Source organism: Lathamus discolor, chromosome 2 (genome assembly GCF_037157495.1).
Source record: "Lathamus discolor isolate bLatDis1 chromosome 2, bLatDis1.hap1, whole genome shotgun sequence".
NCBI lineage: Eukaryota > Metazoa > Chordata > Aves > Psittaciformes > Psittacidae > Lathamus > Lathamus discolor.
In genome coordinates, this window is record NC_088885.1 from 83,735,524 (window position 1) to 83,754,056 (window position 18,533).

The window sequence follows — 18,533 nt, forward strand, 5'->3', positions numbered from 1 at the left end:
ATATGGTGCTTTAGCCTTAACAAGAATCTTAGCTCCTTCACAGAGTTTGTCTCAAAAATATCTTCCCATGAGCAAATTAACTCTTTAACAGCCATGCTTTATTTTCTTTTATTTCTGAAGAAAGGCTAGTTCCTTGGACAGCAGCAGTCTTTAACCATTGGAAAGGGAAAAAAATTGTTAACAAGATTCAGAGGTATGCATCTGCAGCATAAAACAAACTAAGAATTGTGGCCAGGAACCTTTGGCAGCAAAACTGCTGAGACTATTAATTATAACTTTTGTTTTCATTGGCAAAAGGTACTAAAAAGTTAAAATATATGGTGCACTTTGATATCATGGGGAGCACAGGGAATGACGCCAACTTCAACTCAGTCCAGTCTAAAATTATGGTTCAGAAGAAAAGCACTTACCCGCAGATAATGCAGGGACTCCATTTAGTTAAGATTGATCACTGAAAAATTCACTAGTATTACAAATCTGGGCTATCCAGGCTGGAAGGTTTGTATTGGTTTCAAGCAGGTCTCCTTTTAACTTTTAATATTTTTCAAGGTTAAACCACTTCTAGATTTTCAGCCAAAAGTATCAAAATGCAGTGGTTTCAAGATGACTGCTTCTACTTTTCTAACGTATTTCTACTTGCTGAGAAATACTGAAGGCAAAAGACAATTATCATCACTTGTACATAATAAATACCCATTTATTTAACGTAACTTCTCAACTATTTTCAACTATTATTAGCATAGCAGGGCTGTCTGTTGGAATAGAGGAAGGCTGAAAACAGATACTTCAATAATGCATGACACTACCCATACCTTCAGCTACCTTCTGCAAGAAGTGCTTGTGTGCAGTATTAAGCAAACTGACTACTGGATAAATGCCAGTAAAACCAAGAAAAGGTGTGTGTGAGTTGGAAGAGTGGGAGGGAAATGGAAAAGAAGGTGAGATCTCCAATGGAGACAAAGAAACCATCCTGTCAGCTGCAAAAACCCAATGCTAACCCCTCATAGATTTTTTCCAGAGGGAGTTTGTTTTAAGTCATTGGCATTGCTAGAAAATTTCTTTCACCACCCAAGCTTTTTCTTTTTAGGCTATTTTTTACAATCTTATTTATTAGAGGTCCTTCAAAAAACATAGGATAACCTGACCCCAACCCTTACAACTATCATCTTTTTCCTCATCAAAAACACAACAAAGCAGCACAGGCTTCAGTACTTTGCCTCCAGTTATGCTTGAAGCCAACAAATATAGAATTTGTGTTACAGAAAAAAACCACACCTTTCCAAATCTCACTTTAGGAATGTCAAATGTCAGTTCAAAATTCAACCAGTACTGTAAATTTTGGAAACAGCAGGCCAATTTTCTCCATCAGCACTGTGCTTAGGGACCACGAGCAATATTAACTGAATCAAAAGCAGAACTGAAGCTGATGTACTGAGCAGACACTTTTCTCAATACATTAGTGTTCGTACATTAAGGCCAGAAAAGACTAGTCCAATAAAATGTCTAGGTATGGGATATAGGGATAAATCTAGAAAAATCAGAAAAATCCCGCCTTTCAGACAAGCATCCAGTCTTGAATGGACAAGTCTGTTGGTACAGAAGCCACCACTACACTTTCATCACTTTTTCCAAAAGTTAATTTCTTCCACTATTAAATAGACTCTTTTCAGTCTGCAGTAGTATGCCTTTAGTTTCCAGTTTCTGCATCCTACCATACCTTTTTATACCATGAAAAGCCATTTATCAAGTACATGTATTTATGTTTCAGCTATTGAGTCACCCTTGATCCCTTTTGGGAGTCTAAAAGCAACTGAAGCTCTTCAGGACTTCCACTGATTCATGATGTCTGTTTAGACTGACTCCACAGCACAGTAGGATGCAGCATCCCACCAGGTGCTGCGCAAGCCAGAAAGAAAGTTGTGCAACTCCTTGCTTTTAGTTCCCTTCTTACACATTCAGGGGCTTTTAGCACATCCTCAGCATTCACCAGCTGATGGATGATTATCAGGATCAGACTCTTTCCCTCCTCTATTAAAAAAAAAAAAAAGAAAATTAATAAAACCCCATATTGCAGCATGAAGGTTTGCCAGTGACTGCAATTGCTGATATTCTTCTCTAAGAGGTATATGATGATGAGGAACTGCAGTATAAAACAAAAACACATAACCCCAATGCTTTAGAGGGCTAACCAAAAGTTGCAGTTACAATGAGTAAGAATTAAACCTCTAAGCGGATTTAAATGCAGCTAATTTTCTGTCATTTAAATTCCTTTAGGAGAAAGCAAGTATTGCACCAAACCAAGAAGTTAGAACTTTACAATAAATATGTTTCAGCAGCTTACCAAGATTTCACTTCATATTCCTGTCAGTCTCCTTTTTATTGAGCTCTTTTAACTCACATTAGATACTACCGTTCTAAGCAAACTCTTGTTAAAGGTCATTTCCAGTCACTTTGCTTCAAACACAACAGGTTAGAGGCTCGTAATTACCTGGGGTGCTCTATTTAGGAAGATTCAGGAGGTTCAAAAGCTGTTTTCTAAATCCAGGAGTTGTATATGAGAATTTAATGGTTCAATTTCCTTGGAGGAATGAAGTTTTGAGATTGATTTGGGAGAAGAGAATCTGAAAGTGAACTTAACGAATAAAGGAACCTGTGTTACAGCTAAAACGCAAGGTAAAAACAAGCTGCATATAAAAGATGCCAAGAGACTTCCATGGACCCAGACAGGATTATGTAAAGTTTGCTGTAGCCCAGAAGGCCACCCTATTCCTGTCCCAAAACCAACAAGCAGGTGTCTAAGCAAGGAGCTATGCAGTTATGCTCACAACAGTATCCCATCACACTAAGGTGTTGGGGTTTTTGTTTGTTTTTAAACATTAGGGCAAAATATTCCATTTCCAAGTTGCACCAGCAAGCTGTCTGCACCCACGCATTTACTGTCTATTTTTTTTCCATTTCAAGAGAAAAACCAGGAGATTGCGAGTTACCACGGAATATCCCTCTGTTCTCCCCTTCCTGAATACAAAAATCGTAAAGACACCATTGAGTGCTTCTGTTGTTTCTACTCTATTAGCAATCTTACCACTTTTACTGCTGCTGCTATCTTCACTGTCAGATCAGTTGGAAAAGTTTTTGCACAGAGCCTGTAACAATGCATTTCTCCCTATGCGCTTTCTTTCCTCAGCTCTTCCACAATGAGATTCGGCAGGTATCTCAGGCAATACCATACCAGGTTCCTCTTGCTGCAACATAATAGCCTTGATTTTCAGGCAAGCAAAATTACCTTCACAAAGAGCCATTGGATACTTGTTAAGAATCTCAGCACAGCACCTATTATTCCTCTCTCCTGCTTGTGTAAAGTCACTCTCACATTGCACTAAAGAAAGCATGGCTGAAAAAAACCCCGTAAAAATAAAGAAGCAGACTCTACAAATGGCACCACTCAAACCTGACTGCGAGCACAATTTTTTAGCTAGCCACTGCTATCATAACAGCTTTTCTCTTGTTTTCCAGGATAAATTGGAAAGGCTTAAAGAGAGCCAGAAAAGATGAGAGAATTGTAATAGCCTCAGTTCTGCAAACCAAGTACACAGTTTCCTATATCTATACTTTCATCCCAAGATTCAACAGCAGTGCTCTCAACTGACTGAAAGATTGCTATATTTACATCTACACACAATACACATGGAACACCTCAGAGTGAGTATGCTGAGAAAACCACACTTGCTAAGGGCAGAGTATATAACATAGATATATACTATGAATAGGGGAAAAAAAAAAAACACCACAAAACAAATCAGTTAAAAAGCTATTTTATTTGAAAGAATGCACGCAAACATTTATCCTATACCTTCTAGAGAGTGACTCCAGGGAATATCTGGGAAGGTGCAAGGAGTACAAAATGTTTGAATTTCTCCAAGCTGGTGGATGAAACTGGTACTTTGGAAAGGTCACAAATGGCCCAGAGTAGAGGGGCAGGATCACCTCCTTCAACCTGAATCAAAAGGAGCGTGACCAGCAGGTCGAAGGAGGTGATCCTGCCCCTCTACTCTGCTCTCGTGAGACCTCACCTGGAGTATTGTGTGCAGTTCTGGTGTCCTCAACATAAAAAGGACATGGAACTGTTGGAACAAGTCCAGAGGAGGGCCACGAGGATGATCAGGGGACTGGAGCACCTCCCGTATGAAGACAGGCTGAGGAAGTTGGGGCTGTTCAGCCTGGAGAAGAGAAGGCTGCGTGGGGACCTCATAGCAGCCTTCCAGTACCTGAAGGGGGCCTATAGGGATGCTGAGGAGGGACTCTTCGTCAGGGACTGTAGTGACAGGACAAGGGGTAACGGGTTCAAACTTAAACAGAGGAAGTTTAGATTGGATATAAGGAGGAAATTTTTTCCTGTTAGGGTGGTGAGACACTGGAATCAGTTGCCCAGGGGGGTTGTGAGTGCTCCATCCCTGGCGGTGTTCAAGGCCAGGTTGGATGGAGCCTTTTGTGGGATGGTTTAGTGTGAGGTGTCCCTGTTCATGGCAGGGGGGTTGGAACTAGATGATCTTGAGGTCCTTTCCAACCCTAACTATTCTATGATTCTATTAAGAGAAGAGACAAAGCTACCCAAAGCTAGCATGAAGTTGGGGTGGGGAATCTGCTTCTTTTCAATTTGACAGGTAGGGAAGGAACACAAAAGTATTCCCCTTGTTGCCAACAGCAAAATAAAACAGAAACAAATCACATGTTTGATAGAACCTCTAATCATATATTTTACAGATTAAACCATTTAATTGACCTGATGACATCCTGGTTGCGTCCATTTCTTTACCATTTAAGGCATTGGAAATGTAACAAAGCAACTAAGGTACTTCCATCAAGGCAATAGCATTTCATAGACATAAGAAATGATACCAGGAGTAGAATCTGTATTAATGAGATGCCATGTAGTACTGGAGTCACTAATCAGCTACACTGCAGGAGACTCTGAAGCAACTGAGATTCATGCATGCAAACAACAGAATAAACCTGCAAACCTTTATCTATGTAGAAGGTGAAAGAAAGTTCCCTGGAAGAAGCTTTTTTTGAAGCACGTAACATTGCGAAGCCTAAGTGTCCTGCCTTATCAAAAACGTCACCCTGCACTGGATTAGAAGGCAAGATGGATTCACAGCTGAGAACTCTCATTTCATGTCCATTTGCCAGTTTTAAAACTCTATGTTCTTTGACATATCAAACAAGGTCCAGGGTCTACCCAGGCAGTCTAGTCAGGAGTAGTAAGAGACATGGCCCAAGACAAAGCTATGACATAGGTCTGAGATTGTTCCAGAAGACAAGACTGAAGACAGGTTTAAGGACAGGTTTGCTGTAAGTACACCTACAACAATAATCCAGAAAAGGAGGGCCTGAGCCTAAGCTTAAAAATGAATCTCCTAGACCTGCAGGCACATGGTGCACCTCTTGGTACCCAGGATCAAGTCACAGAATCATAGAATCATAGAATCATAGAATAGCTAGGGTTGGAAAGGACCTCAAGATCATCTAGTTCCAACCCCCCTGCCAGGAACAGGGACACTTCACACTAAACCATCTCACCCAAGGCTCTGTGCAACCTGGCCTTGAACACTGCCAGGAATGGAGCATTCACAGCTTCCCTGGGCAACCCATTCCAGTGCCTCACCACCCTAACAGGAAAGAATTTCCTCCTTGTATCCAATCTAAACTTCCCCTGTTTAAGTTTGAACCCGTTACCCCTTGTCCTGTCACTACAGTCCCTGACGAAGAGTCCCTCCTCAGCATCCCTATAGGCCCCCTTCAGATACTGGAAGGCTGCTATTAGGTCCCCACGCAGCCTTCTCTTCTCCAGGCTGAACAGCCCCAACTTTCTCAGCCTGTCTTCATACGGGAGGTGCTCCAGTCCCCTGATCATCCTCATGGCCCTCCTCTGGACTTGTTCCAACAGTTCCATGTCCTTTTTATGTTGAGGACACCAGAACTGCACACAATACTCCAGGTGAGGTCTCACGAGAGCAGAGTAGAGGGGCAGGATCACCTCCTTCGACCTGCTGGTCACGCTCCTTTTGATGCAGCCCAGGATACGGTTGGCTTTCTGGGCTGCGAGCGTACACTGAAACCGGCTCATGTTCATTTTCTCATCGACCAGCACCCCCAAGTCCTTCTCTGCAGGGCCGCTCTGAATCTTCTTTCTCCAGTCTGTAGCTTGCCTGGGATTGCTCCAACCCAGGTGTAGGACCTTGCACTTGGCATGGTTGAACTCCATAAGGTTGGCATCAGCCCACCTCACACGCATGTTGAGGTCCCTCTGGATGGCATCCCTTCCCTCCAGCGTATCAACCGGACCACACAGCTTGGTGTCATCGGCAAACTTGCTGAGGGCGCACTCAATCCCACTGTCCATGTCAGTGACGAAGGTGTTAAACAAGACCGGCCCCAACACCGATCCCTGAGGGACACCACTCGTTACTGGTCTCCAGCTGGACATTGAGCCATTGACCACAACTCTTTGCGTGCGGCCATCCAGCCAGTTCTTTATCCACCGAGTGGTCCATCCATCAAATTGATGTCTCGCCAATTTAGAGACAAGGATGTTGTGTGGGACAGTGTCGAACGTTTTGCACAAATCCAGGTAGATGACGTCAGCTGCTCTGCCCCTGTCCATCAGTTCCGTAACCCTACCAAGTTGGTCAGGCAGGATTTCCCCTTAGTGAAGCCATGCTGGCTGTCACCAAGCACCTTGTTGTTTTTCATGTGCCTTAGCATGCCTTCCAGGAGAATCTGCTCCAACATTTTGCCAGGCACAGAGGTGAGACTGACTGGTCTGTAATTCCCTGGGTCTTCCATTTTCCCCTTCTTGAAAATGGGGGTTATATTTCCCTTTTTCCAGTCATCGGGAACTTCACCTGACTGCCATGATTTTTCAAATATGATGGCCAGTGGCTTAGCAACTTCATTTGCCAGCTCCTTCAGGACCTGCAGATGGATTTCATCATGTCCCATGGACTTGTGCACATTCAGGTTCTTAAGATGGTCTTGAACCAGATCCTCTCCTACAGTGGGCCTAGGGTCTTCATTCTCACAGTCCCTGCGTCTGCCTTCCAAGTCACTAAACACCTTCTGGTTACTGCAAGACATCCAGTAATCTCGTTTAAGAGATGATTCCTGGGGAGGAATGTTGTTTTTCTGTTGCAGATACAAGCAGAGGTTTGGAGGTTCTTCTGATGCTTGTAACTCATACAAAACAAAACAGCTCGTCAATAATTCCGTCCTCTTTCTACTTTCAAATGCAACACTGACATTCTTCATGGCACCTTCTAGTGCCAGTGGCTACTGATGAACAACACGCATGATGATACATGACATTTTGAATAACCCAGAATAAACCAGCTATTCTTAAATGAGACAATAATGAAGTTAATTACCAAGTGCTCATCCATTTAAGTAAGAATGTACTGCCCTCGCACTAACAACTGAAAATCCACTTGCCCAAGCAATTTTTCACACATTTTCTTTTGATTTCAATTTTTTGACACTGGAGCTTTAAGGAGAGGCCTTGACAAAGAAACCAAGCAGCAAAACTGGCTGAAGTGGGGATTTATGTGGTGATGAGACCACACTTGCTGGGTTTCCTTGAGTATTTGACAATAATTCTCCTCCCCCTCTGGGTTTGGCACTCATGGGGTCCCCGTGGTGGGTCCAGAGAAATGGTCTCACACTGAGACCTCTAATATACAATGAAAAAATGTCTTCAGCCTGGAGAGTGTCCAAAGATAACTGCATAGCCAGTAATATTTTATTTCTTTTATTCACTCTTGGAACTTCTGCATTAGACCTTGGCAAGGTGACACCACAGTTAATTTTGCAACACGCAGTCAAAAACTGCACTATTAAAAAAATTGCCAACAGTTCACAGGTTATGACTCTTGCACCCTGCAGTCATTGAAATTCTTCGCAGTCACACCTCACCATCAAGTGCCAACTCAGATAAACAGACAAATGTTTAAGTCTGAAGATAAAAGAAAGGGATATTTAATTCAAAACTGAAATCCAGTTACATTTGTGAAGGATGGACTGAACTGGGCAGAGCAGTTTGGGTTTTCATTTGCTGGGGACATGCCTCATATTATGTTATTATAAAGGTACAATGTTATTTCTAGAGAGCGGATACCTAATGAACCCAAAATCGGTATGGTATCACCAGACATGTATTAGACTACAACATCAAAATCAGTCAAACATAATTTCTGGGCTATTTAGAATTTAATTATCTAATAAGATATATGAGCACTACACATGCTGGCCTTTATCAAAAAGGAAGTAATCTCCATTAGCTTTTGCCATTAATACAAGGCTGAGAGTAAGCAAAAAAACCCCCCACAACTCCTGTTTCAGTAAGGACAGAAATAATATTGCCATCTTGTGGTAGTCTGCAGACAGTAAAAAATTTGGAGGCATAGGCAAGACTTCAGTTGATATATCTTCGGTATTACTGGATACCGGAAATTTCAGTTTTACTGAACACAATAGAAGATACTTGAAAGGCACCTTAATTCTGCCTTCATGAGGTTTCTTTCTCTCTCATCACCCCAGACAGAAGACCAGGAAGGCCATTAAATCTGAATCAACTTTAATCATTGCCTTTTACTGCCTTAATTGCTTACTGTTAAAGTCTGACTCCTTAAAAGTAGCGTCCTGAATTTCCTCTGTGCTCCTTCTGGGAATACAAATTAAATACACTGGTCACCCTTCTTAGAGGAGGTACTTCAACAGCCCCATTTCACAACCCACAGGGCAAAATGCATCTGTTAGTCTGCCTTGAATCTTCACTACCCCCAGGAAGAATCTTACAGGTCTTACAGATTGTCATAATTACAAACAGACAAAATCAAATGGTGGTTATTTGGATTCCTAAGTCCCTGAGTGTCTGGATGAGCAGGTTTCCTACAAGTTCACATGTAAACAAGCAATCATGAAAACAGACTGAACAGTAGATCACATTACTCAGTGGTCTGGGTTATCAACTAACATATAGCAATACATATGCTTACAACTACACGTACAAAATCACATTTACCACCAATACTCATGCACTCTAAAATAAAAGGTGGACTCATTTGTGGCGATAATGGAAGTTATGTAAATATGCAATATATAATGTAAATTATGACATTGCCAAATATGTGGACAATAAATGGTGAAGACCCACACATAGTTTGCTAAAGTTCCATTTAAGACAAATTATGGATGGCAGTCATATGGCAACAATTTTGGTCCTTGATTTTTAAATTACTTTATCATTATTGTAAGGAAACAATCTTCATTTTTACAGTGCTTTTACTTCTTCACCAATGGACTATTAAAACTTCAGTTATTTCTTAGCAGTCTTTTCTCACATCTGTTGTGGAAGAGCTTTCTTAGGATAGACTTAGAATCATATTTGTGCCTCTTAAGAGACAGACTTACCAGGCCTGTGACTTACAGAGAAACTAAACTTGGATTTGCTTTCATACTAAGATGTTTCAGAAAACTTTTAAAATAAGTACACCTGTTTCCTAAAATCAGCTGTAAGACTTCCCTAAATATCCTTGACCATTTGCTTTGTTGAACACAGAAGTCCGTTAACTGACAGCTTTTTCAAAATAGTAACACAAATATGAAGACAGCAGTTTTGATCCCAGTGCAAGCGTATAAAGAAAGCCATCATTCCACTTTTCAGATTTCAGGAGGAGACTGCAGTTCTTACTCCTTAAGAAGCAATATTATAGACACACTAGAGACACAGAAGAAAAATTACTGGTTTGGATACTTTGAAAAAATAGACTTAATTAGCAGGGCAAATTCTTACTAATGAACTAGACTTCCAAACCCTCATTCACTAGTGAAATTCTTGCTAATTCCTTTCATTTAGAAAGAAATTCAGATTGATTTTTTTTTAATATATTTTCTTAACAGGATAAAAAAAAAGAAAAAAAAAGCTTTTTTGTTATTGAAGATTCATTCTCTCTGAATACCAAGACACAAAGCAATCTATAAAAGCATAAAACCTTGCAACTGTATAGCACAGTACAAGTTGATGTTTTTCTCATGTTACTATTGTTTCTAAAATGCACTAATTTTCCAATCTAGTTGATCATACAAATAAATGAACTTATTCAAAGATCTTTCCACCTCAACTTTGGTGGCAGGACTACAACAAATAGGTTTTTTTAAAAAAAATCCTTGGAAAAGTCTTCAGCCTCCTGTATCAGAATCCTGTTACCAGTTTTTCCCAGAAGAATATATTCTAGCACCTTACTTTTCCTATAGTAGCAAGCTGCGGTCCTTTAAAAGCAAGTGAGATTGAAGTAAGACTGAATAATAGGTCCCATTTCTAAAGTGAACCTCAGCTCTGAGACAGACATGAAAATTACACCTTGTCCTAATAAGGCGTTCTCATTCCAGCTGTCAGAGATTTGAGCAAGTGTTAAGTAAACTGAAATACATATTTACTAGTTACTAGAGCTTTTCTTTTCATTTTTACCTTTTAATGTCTGCACCTGCTAGACACATTTGTTACAATATTCCAGAAAGGAAGGTATAGCATAAACTACAAAACATTCTGCGAATATCCCCTTTGCTTGGAAATTTCCTCCTTTTTCCAGAAAGTGTGGGGAAAAAATACCAATGTGAAGCAGGATAGCTTTTTGGCACTACGACCTCTATTCATTGAGAGCCAGCTGTACTTAACCAGCACCAGCTCTTGAAGCAGATTCACCTACACTAACTCAGTAGGAATGAAAAGAGAGGAAGTAAGCAAGAGACTTCTGATCCCATTTCAACTCTACATTGCCTTGGCAAAAGGACTCTGCTGGGCTAACTCTTTTTCTGCTTTACCAAGAGGCATAACCAAGAAAGTGTGAAATCAGAACATCTCTATTTCAGATAAACCAAAAAAGGTGTTGCTGTCGGTTACACTTTGATTGCAACCCTATAGATGGGTTCTCCTCACAACATTGCAGACAGCTCTAAAAAGCAATGTGAGCAAGATATAGATGGAAAGTACAACAGAGTTAAGAATCTGAATGTGACACTGGAGGCACATCAGATTCTGTGTTTTCACAAGCAACTGCTATTGCCATGGTCTAAAAGTCCTATTGCCATTATGACATTTGGCAGTTAAAGCATCTAGTTATTAGCAAAGGACAAAAACTCATCTGGTTTTCATTCTGAAGGGCCAGTACCCAGCATCAATTGGATACAAGTCTGTGTTCCAAACTGCTCAAACATATCCTTTGCATCACAATCTCACCTAAGGTTTTTTTGGGCACTCCTTCATTTAAAGCGATTGCCACTACTTCCCTTCCCAACCATCCTTACCAAAAAGGCTGTAGGCAGTCCTGCAATCTATTCCACAATGTTTCAGTTATTTCAGTTTTGTCACAGCCCTACATCCATGTACAGAGCCTCCTGTGCCTCATTTGTTTCCCACTTTGCTTGCACGCAAACAAGTGTTTTAGGTTGCTCCCTTATGACAACTTCTACCCTTCCTGACAGCTGTCTCCCATCAGCTTGCTCCATGTATTTGTCACCCCTAACCTCTGTTCCCTCTCTTACGTGTAAGCTGCTGTCACTCGTACCTAGTTTAAATCCCTCTTCAGCAGGTTGTTAAGTCTGTAGACAAAGATAGTTTTAATGCATTTTGTCAGATTGATCCTGTCTGTCATTCCTTGGAAAACAACATATAGCCACAAAAGCCAAAGTGACTTCTGCAACACTAGAAACACAGTCACTTGTTAATTCACAAGAGGCATCCATTCTTACTGAACCTTTTCCCTTCATGAGTGAGAATGAGGACAATACATCCTGAGCTCTTGCATCCTACACCTTTGCCTCCAGAGCTCCATAGTCACTCTTGATTTGCTCTAGGTCTCAGTTGGTGGTATCATTAGCAGATTAATGAAGGGTAATAATCTAAAGGCCAGATGAATTTCAGCACTCCTCTAAAACACCCTGGATCTGTAGATTGCTGGGCCCCAGGAATCTACCTACTTCCCATGACTTGTTTGACTGGCAACTGGGTGTTTCCATCTCATGTAAAAACAAATCTCCAACCACTAATGCCCACCACTTCCTCTTGATACCAATGCTTGTTCAGGCCCAGCTGGCTCTGATGCTTCCCTTTACAGAGTTAGTTCTCCTGTGTTGGCTATTAGGACACAGTACCAATTTTGTAAATTCAGATGGAAGAGAACAAACCTTTCTTCTGCGGCTGAAGTCGGAAGCTTCCAGCCTCTCCATTCTTGGGAGTGTGTACCCACCGCTCCTTCAAGCACGGGGTCTACTTGTGTTGTCTTCCTTGTATTCTGTGTTTTGGGCACTTGCCTTCACAAACACCCTGATAAGACAAGAAAATTAACACAGAGAATTTAGAAAATACATAGCAATAAAAGTTGGATTTAAGATCTCACCTATACTGTACTGAAACCTAAAACTGGATGCTCCAACTCTATATTCTGATCATAGCCCTAGCCTTGACTCCATTTCATGTTTCAGAAGCTACAGATCATGTCAGCAGCAGTTTAAGGTCATTAAAAACTCATTAACACTTCAGAAGTGAAGTCAGCTTCATGATTCAGTCTGTTCTGGCAACTGGATACATCTTTTCTTTTAAGAGAGAGATCACTGATAAGAGATGTGTAATCCTTACAAAGATTAGAGAATTTTGCAGAACTGGATTAAGATTAATCTGACTCAAACTACTAAATAACTTGATCAACATAAAAAGCTGTAGTCCTTGCTCAGTGTCACACTAATGAAAGAAACCCCACTGACATGAAAGGAACTGTTTGCATGCTTCCATAACACATATATGTATTTGTTTAAAGAAAAAAGAAACAACAAAGCACAAAACAAACAAACAAACAAAAAAATCACAACAGGAAACCACAAACTTGCTATTTCTTCTTACAATAAACAAACATGAAGATATCATTCATACTATCCAGAGTTGCTTTTATTTTTTTTTCTCAAAACGATGACAGACATCAATAATAATTTTTCTTTTACTTATGAGATAGACCATTCCTAACTTAGTGTTCCATTAAGAACTTCATCAGCAAACCCAGCCATTTTGCTAAGATTATGCCACGTACACAGAGCTTTATTTAGTTTTAAATCCCACCATTTACCCGTAAGAGGTTCCTTTACTATTCTGTTCACCCCATAGCATCTGCTAATACTTAACATAGTATTTAATTTCACTTCTAGTCTCAAAAAAGTAGCAGCCAACATTTCCATTTTTAAGACACAAATCAAGAAAATATTCAACATTGTTAACTTCCCATTTAGTCAAGGGCCCACGGCCCACCGCCCACCCCCCCACCCCCCCTGCAGAAATAATCTCAGTAATTACACTTGACAGGTAGAATTTTGAGTGCCCAAGTTGAATCAGGTTCCTCTGAGCTTGACACTGCAACAGCAGGGTGAGGACTCCTGCAGTACTCCTGCTTCCAAGGACCTAACTTTTAAATATGGCAAGCCAATATCGGGGAAATAAACAGAGCAGATGACACAAATACCAAATTGCTAAGAGGTCCCAGAGATACAAGCAGACGGAGAATAACAGCTCACAGGGGATAACTCATTCTGAACTGCACTATAAGATTTGAAAAGGTTGCTTTTATAAAACATCATGGTTTATGCCTTAAAAAAAAAAATAAAAAATTGAAGGGTTAAAAATTAAACAACTGTGGACACTGCTGAGGCAAAAGCAGAGGAATAAACATGGACAGCAACAGAGAACTGTGAACATTTCTCTGAAGTTCTCGTTTATTGGTAAGCCATGTTAGTACAGCCCTAACTTCTTTTCAGGAGCACGATCATCCCTGAAAGTGGTAACAAAAGTGGTACTCTTTACAACTCCAGTTCCTCTCTTCTATTCTGTACCTAATTCCCAAAAGCAGGTATCTTCTGCTAACCTGATAAGAACTGTAAGTTCTTCCCAAAATCCACGTCGTCAGCAAGACAACACTTGAGCCAGATATTTCTGTCTAGAACCATAGAAATTCCCACCATTTAATTAAATGCCAACTCAGGAGATTCCAATAGGATGTCTAGACAGCCACTAGCAATTTAACCAAACAGCTTTCTCATAATTGCATTAGGAAAATGCATGGCTTGCTGAGATGGCCTAATTATGTGCTAAAAGAGTGTTAAAATAAACTTTCCTAAAGGAAATATTTGGCACGTTATGTTTCACCTACTAGCCTGGTTGCACATTCTGTCATTTTGCCACAAGTACCACAGCAAAATGCACAACTCCCCCAGTAACTGCATTCAGGGTGCCAATTTTTATCTAGATGGTTTACATATAGGGCATTGTAGCTTAAAAAGAGATGACAAGAAATAGTATGTTCAGGAAACTAAACAAGCTGCAAACTCATAAGCAAATTGAACACACAGAAGTTGCAAGTGTGAGGCAGCAGCATGTACTAATAAAAATGATTTGTAAGTTACCTTCTTTATACATATCTACTTAAAGGTAGGTCTGTCATGGTTAAGCCCAGCCAGCAACCCAGAACCATGCAGCCGCTCACTCCCTCCCTCCCCTTCCCTTCCACCCCCACTCCCACAGGTCAGAAAATAAGACTTTCCTATTTTATTTTTTTTTTCAAATTAATTTGCCTAAGAAGAAGTGTTTCTCAGTCCTTAAGTCTTCCCTTATTCAAAATATTTTTGTGGGAAGAGTGGAATAAATTGTTTTCAACAAAAGAAGAAAAAGATGCTCCAGTTGCCAATGGCAAAGGAGGAAACCAACCTTTGACTTAAGCTCCAAACTCTCATGGAAGATTCTGTGGAGTTAGAGAACTCTTCTTCCATCACTATCAGCTCCCCTGTAACCAAACTGTGTTGGATAGTGTGTTTATCTGTGTTGGATACACAGATGAAACACCTGCTTTCACATATAAAGCAAGGAATAAAAGTTTTATCTCAATACTCCTGTATTTTGCCCAAATTGCTTCTAACTATTTTTGAATTCTCCCATTCCACTCTATTTACACCTTCAGTTTCCTGCTTCACTCCCCACAGAGCAGAAGGTTAGACTGGATGAGCTCCTGATGTCCTTTCTACATTGAATTATCCTAATACAGGAATATATCAAAAGTATCCTAACACACGAGCATTATGCTAACAAAGGAATACTGTAACCACCTCTCAGGTCTAGGACATTGTGCTTAAACTCCTCTCAAAGACCCCACATTGTGCTAAGCTCGCTGTGATGAGCACATGCATCTTCCAGCCACAATACCGACAGAAACAAACAGAAAAATGTAGCTTCCTGTTCTAAACATAAAAGTAGATTTAAACTTCTGTGGCCTGAACAACACTCAATATATATTCCACAATACCAGATCACCACAGTAGACTGATGGAATTCCAGATTGAAGTAGCTAAATACTGAAGCAAGTTCCTGCTGGATAACCTTAGTTTTCTGACTAACTGTAGCCATAGAAAGTAAATGTACACTTACTGCATTGCCTAGATACTTGATTTCAAGATTTTGAATGAATGGTCATGTTCAGCACAATCCATCATTACGACCAAGTGGCATTTGAGACAGGGAAGAAAGTTTGTTTTTCTTAAACACACATTCGTCCTCAAGGGGGCTTTAACCACCCCGATATACACTACAGAGACAACACATCAGTCCAAAAGTATGAAGGGTAAGGTGATGAAGTAGGCTGATAAGAACTTCACGACATTCAACAAGGGGAAGTGCAAAGTCCCGCACCTAGGTAGAAAATAATTGCATGTAGCAGTACAGGTTGGGGAGCAACCAGCTGGAAAGCAGCTTTGCAGAAAAGGCCCTGAAGGTCCTGGTGGTCACCAAATTGACCATGAGTGCCAGCCATGCACACTCATGACAAAGGCAGCTAATAGCATCATGGACTGCATTAGCAAAAGTGTCACTGGTAGGTTTAGAAGGGGGTGGTCCTTACCTTCTGCCCAGCACTGGTTTAAGGATGAATCTTGAGTCCTGGATGCAGGTCTGGGCTCCCCACTGCAAGAAGCATGGACATATTGTAAAAAAATGCATTGAAGGACCACGAAGTTGATCAAGAGATTTCAGCATATGACATACAAACAGAAGATGAGAGAGCTGAGAATAGTTATCTCCAGATTAGCTTGAAAAAGACTCAGAAGAATCTTATCAATTGTATTGGGTTTGTATGGTAAGGTGTTGGTAGCAGCAGGGCTACAGAGGTGGCTTCCATGAGAAGCTGCCAGAAACTCCTCCTATGTCCGATAAAGCCCATGCCAGCCAGCTCTAAGACAGACCTGACACTGGCAAAGGTTGAGTCCATCAGTGGTAGTGGTAGCACCTCTGAGATAACATGTTTACTGTAAGAACAGCAGCTCTGCAGACACCAAGGTCAGTGCAGCAGGAGGGGAGGAGATGCTCCATTCACCAGAACGGAGATTCCCCTGCAGCCCATGGAGGTCCAGATATCCACACAACAGGCACAAACTGAAATACTGTAAAATCCAATTAAACATAAAACAATGGTGAACGTCATGCGCTGGAGTAGGTTTCCCAGAGAGGCTGTATAACCTCCATTCTTGGAGATATTTAAAATCTGATTGGATAATGTCCTGACCAACCTGATCTTACTGACTGGCTTTGAGCAGAGGCGTTGGACTAGATGATCTCCCAAGAGGTCCCTTCCAACCTCAGCTATTCCTGGATTCACTGAAGTTATGAGGAACATTAATATCTAAGATAGTAGTAAACTTACAGCAGCTTTGCAAGACTGCAAGTACAGGCCTTCTCCTGAAACCTTCCTCTTCATTAAACAGCTCACAAATAAAACTGGGATTCAAGCCTCTGCCTCCTGTTTTGCACTATACTGCCTACAGTATAAGCATCCTTTCTCAAAAGCTTTCTATCTACATATCTCAATGCCAGAGGCTTCTCTTATTCCAAAATGTCCTGAAGATAATTTTGTTCTCTTCAGGCACAGAAGTTTCCAGGCAAGAATCCCTCTCAATATTGCAAATGTACATATTTATGAATATATGTAATAAATTTTCACCTCATCTTTAAATTCTCAAGCTTACAGGGAATAATTGTGTCCAAAAAAATCATCATTTCATCATTTAAACCAGGACATTAACTGAGCTGCAATTAGTTTTTTAACTCTACCACCCTAAAATTAACCATGAGGATGGTCAGCTAGTTCCAATCAACTTAAACAATTAACCACACACAGGAACTGCTTGTGCACTTCTCTTTTCCAAACATCTGCTTTGTGCCTGGCAGATGAAATATCTACACATATGGAAAGCTGGGGTCACCATTTAGGCCAAGAACATGAGCTTTTGTCCTTCAAGTAAATTATTGTACAATTCTACTTGTCCTAGTCTGTTAAACTTCAGCCAAAAGACGTTCCTAAACGATGCACTTCATAACCTCATGTCGCCAGTTCTAACAGACTACATGCACATTAATAACAGAAAAAAAAAAGCCTGTTGTTCATCTAATCACTCCCATCACTTATTCCACTGCCATATCCTCAAACACAGTTTAGCCTGACATCTGGATTTTATTGTATGCAGTTTATCTAGCACTACAAGTTATGTATGAGTGCACTAAGAAATTTAGCCAACATAGAGTTTGAAACTACAACCAGCTAAAAGTACAGTGCAAGACCAAGCACAGAAATTATCCACAATCTGATAGAAGTTTATATACATCTTACACACAGACCAGAGACAACTCCTCCCAAGCAGCAGCTCTCTCCACAGAGCCAAAAAGGTATCCCAGAAGATACTTCAGTGCTGCCAAGCCATTGCTCACATCTGTCTCTGCAAGATGACTACTACCACTGCAAGTGGGTTAGACCCTGGCACTGTGATCATGTTTAAAGCTAGCAAGTTGCATCTTGGTTCAGCCTCCTTCCATCCTACTTCTGTACCTTAACTGTGAACTGAGGTCTCATCACATCTTAAAACAGTTATGAAATACATACAGGAGTCCACACCAGCAGCAGGCTGCTCTCTCGAATCAGATAGGTTTCACAGCACCCAAACTTGCATTTATGCTTCTATTTTGGTTAATTCTTTTTTTTTACATTTGTGAAAGCTCACAGGTCTGTTAGTCAGCCAGTCAACTGCTCCCCTCCCGCACTGCTACTTTACATGATGGCATCTTGCAGCATATTCTAGGATCTGTAAAATGGCATCAGGGCACACAAGCCTGGGTAAAAAACAAAACAAACCACCAGCACAGAAAAGAGAGTTTGCCTGGCTGTTCACTTCTGTCCAGGATTTCCTCCAATATGACCCGTAGCATTACGTTATACCAGCCATGACCAGAAGAGGCAGCCTGCACCTCCCCTTCCAAACATCACTCATATTTGCCACAGTTTACATGGTTCTCAAGCAAATTAAAGAAAATGCCTCAAGGAGGCCAGATTTCCCTTTCTTTCGGGTGCTGAAGGAAGGCTTTTTTCCTCTCCATGGGGAAGCTCTGCTCAGCAGGAGTCTTATGGGAT

The 18,533-nt window shown here is 40.8% G+C and overlaps 1 long non-coding RNA gene across 1 annotated transcript in view; it reads right to left on the bottom strand.

The window, feature by feature from the left end:
- The window catches only part of LOC136009281 (uncharacterized), a 66,377-nt gene that overhangs the window by 28,017 nt on the left and 19,827 nt on the right, over positions 1-18,533 (bottom strand). The window contains exons 2-3 of the long non-coding RNA XR_010610460.1: positions 15,978-16,039; positions 12,235-12,373 (exon numbers count right to left, since the gene is read on the bottom strand). This is a non-coding gene — a long non-coding RNA (uncharacterized LOC136009281). The remainder of the gene's footprint in view (positions 1-12,234; positions 12,374-15,977; positions 16,040-18,533) is intronic.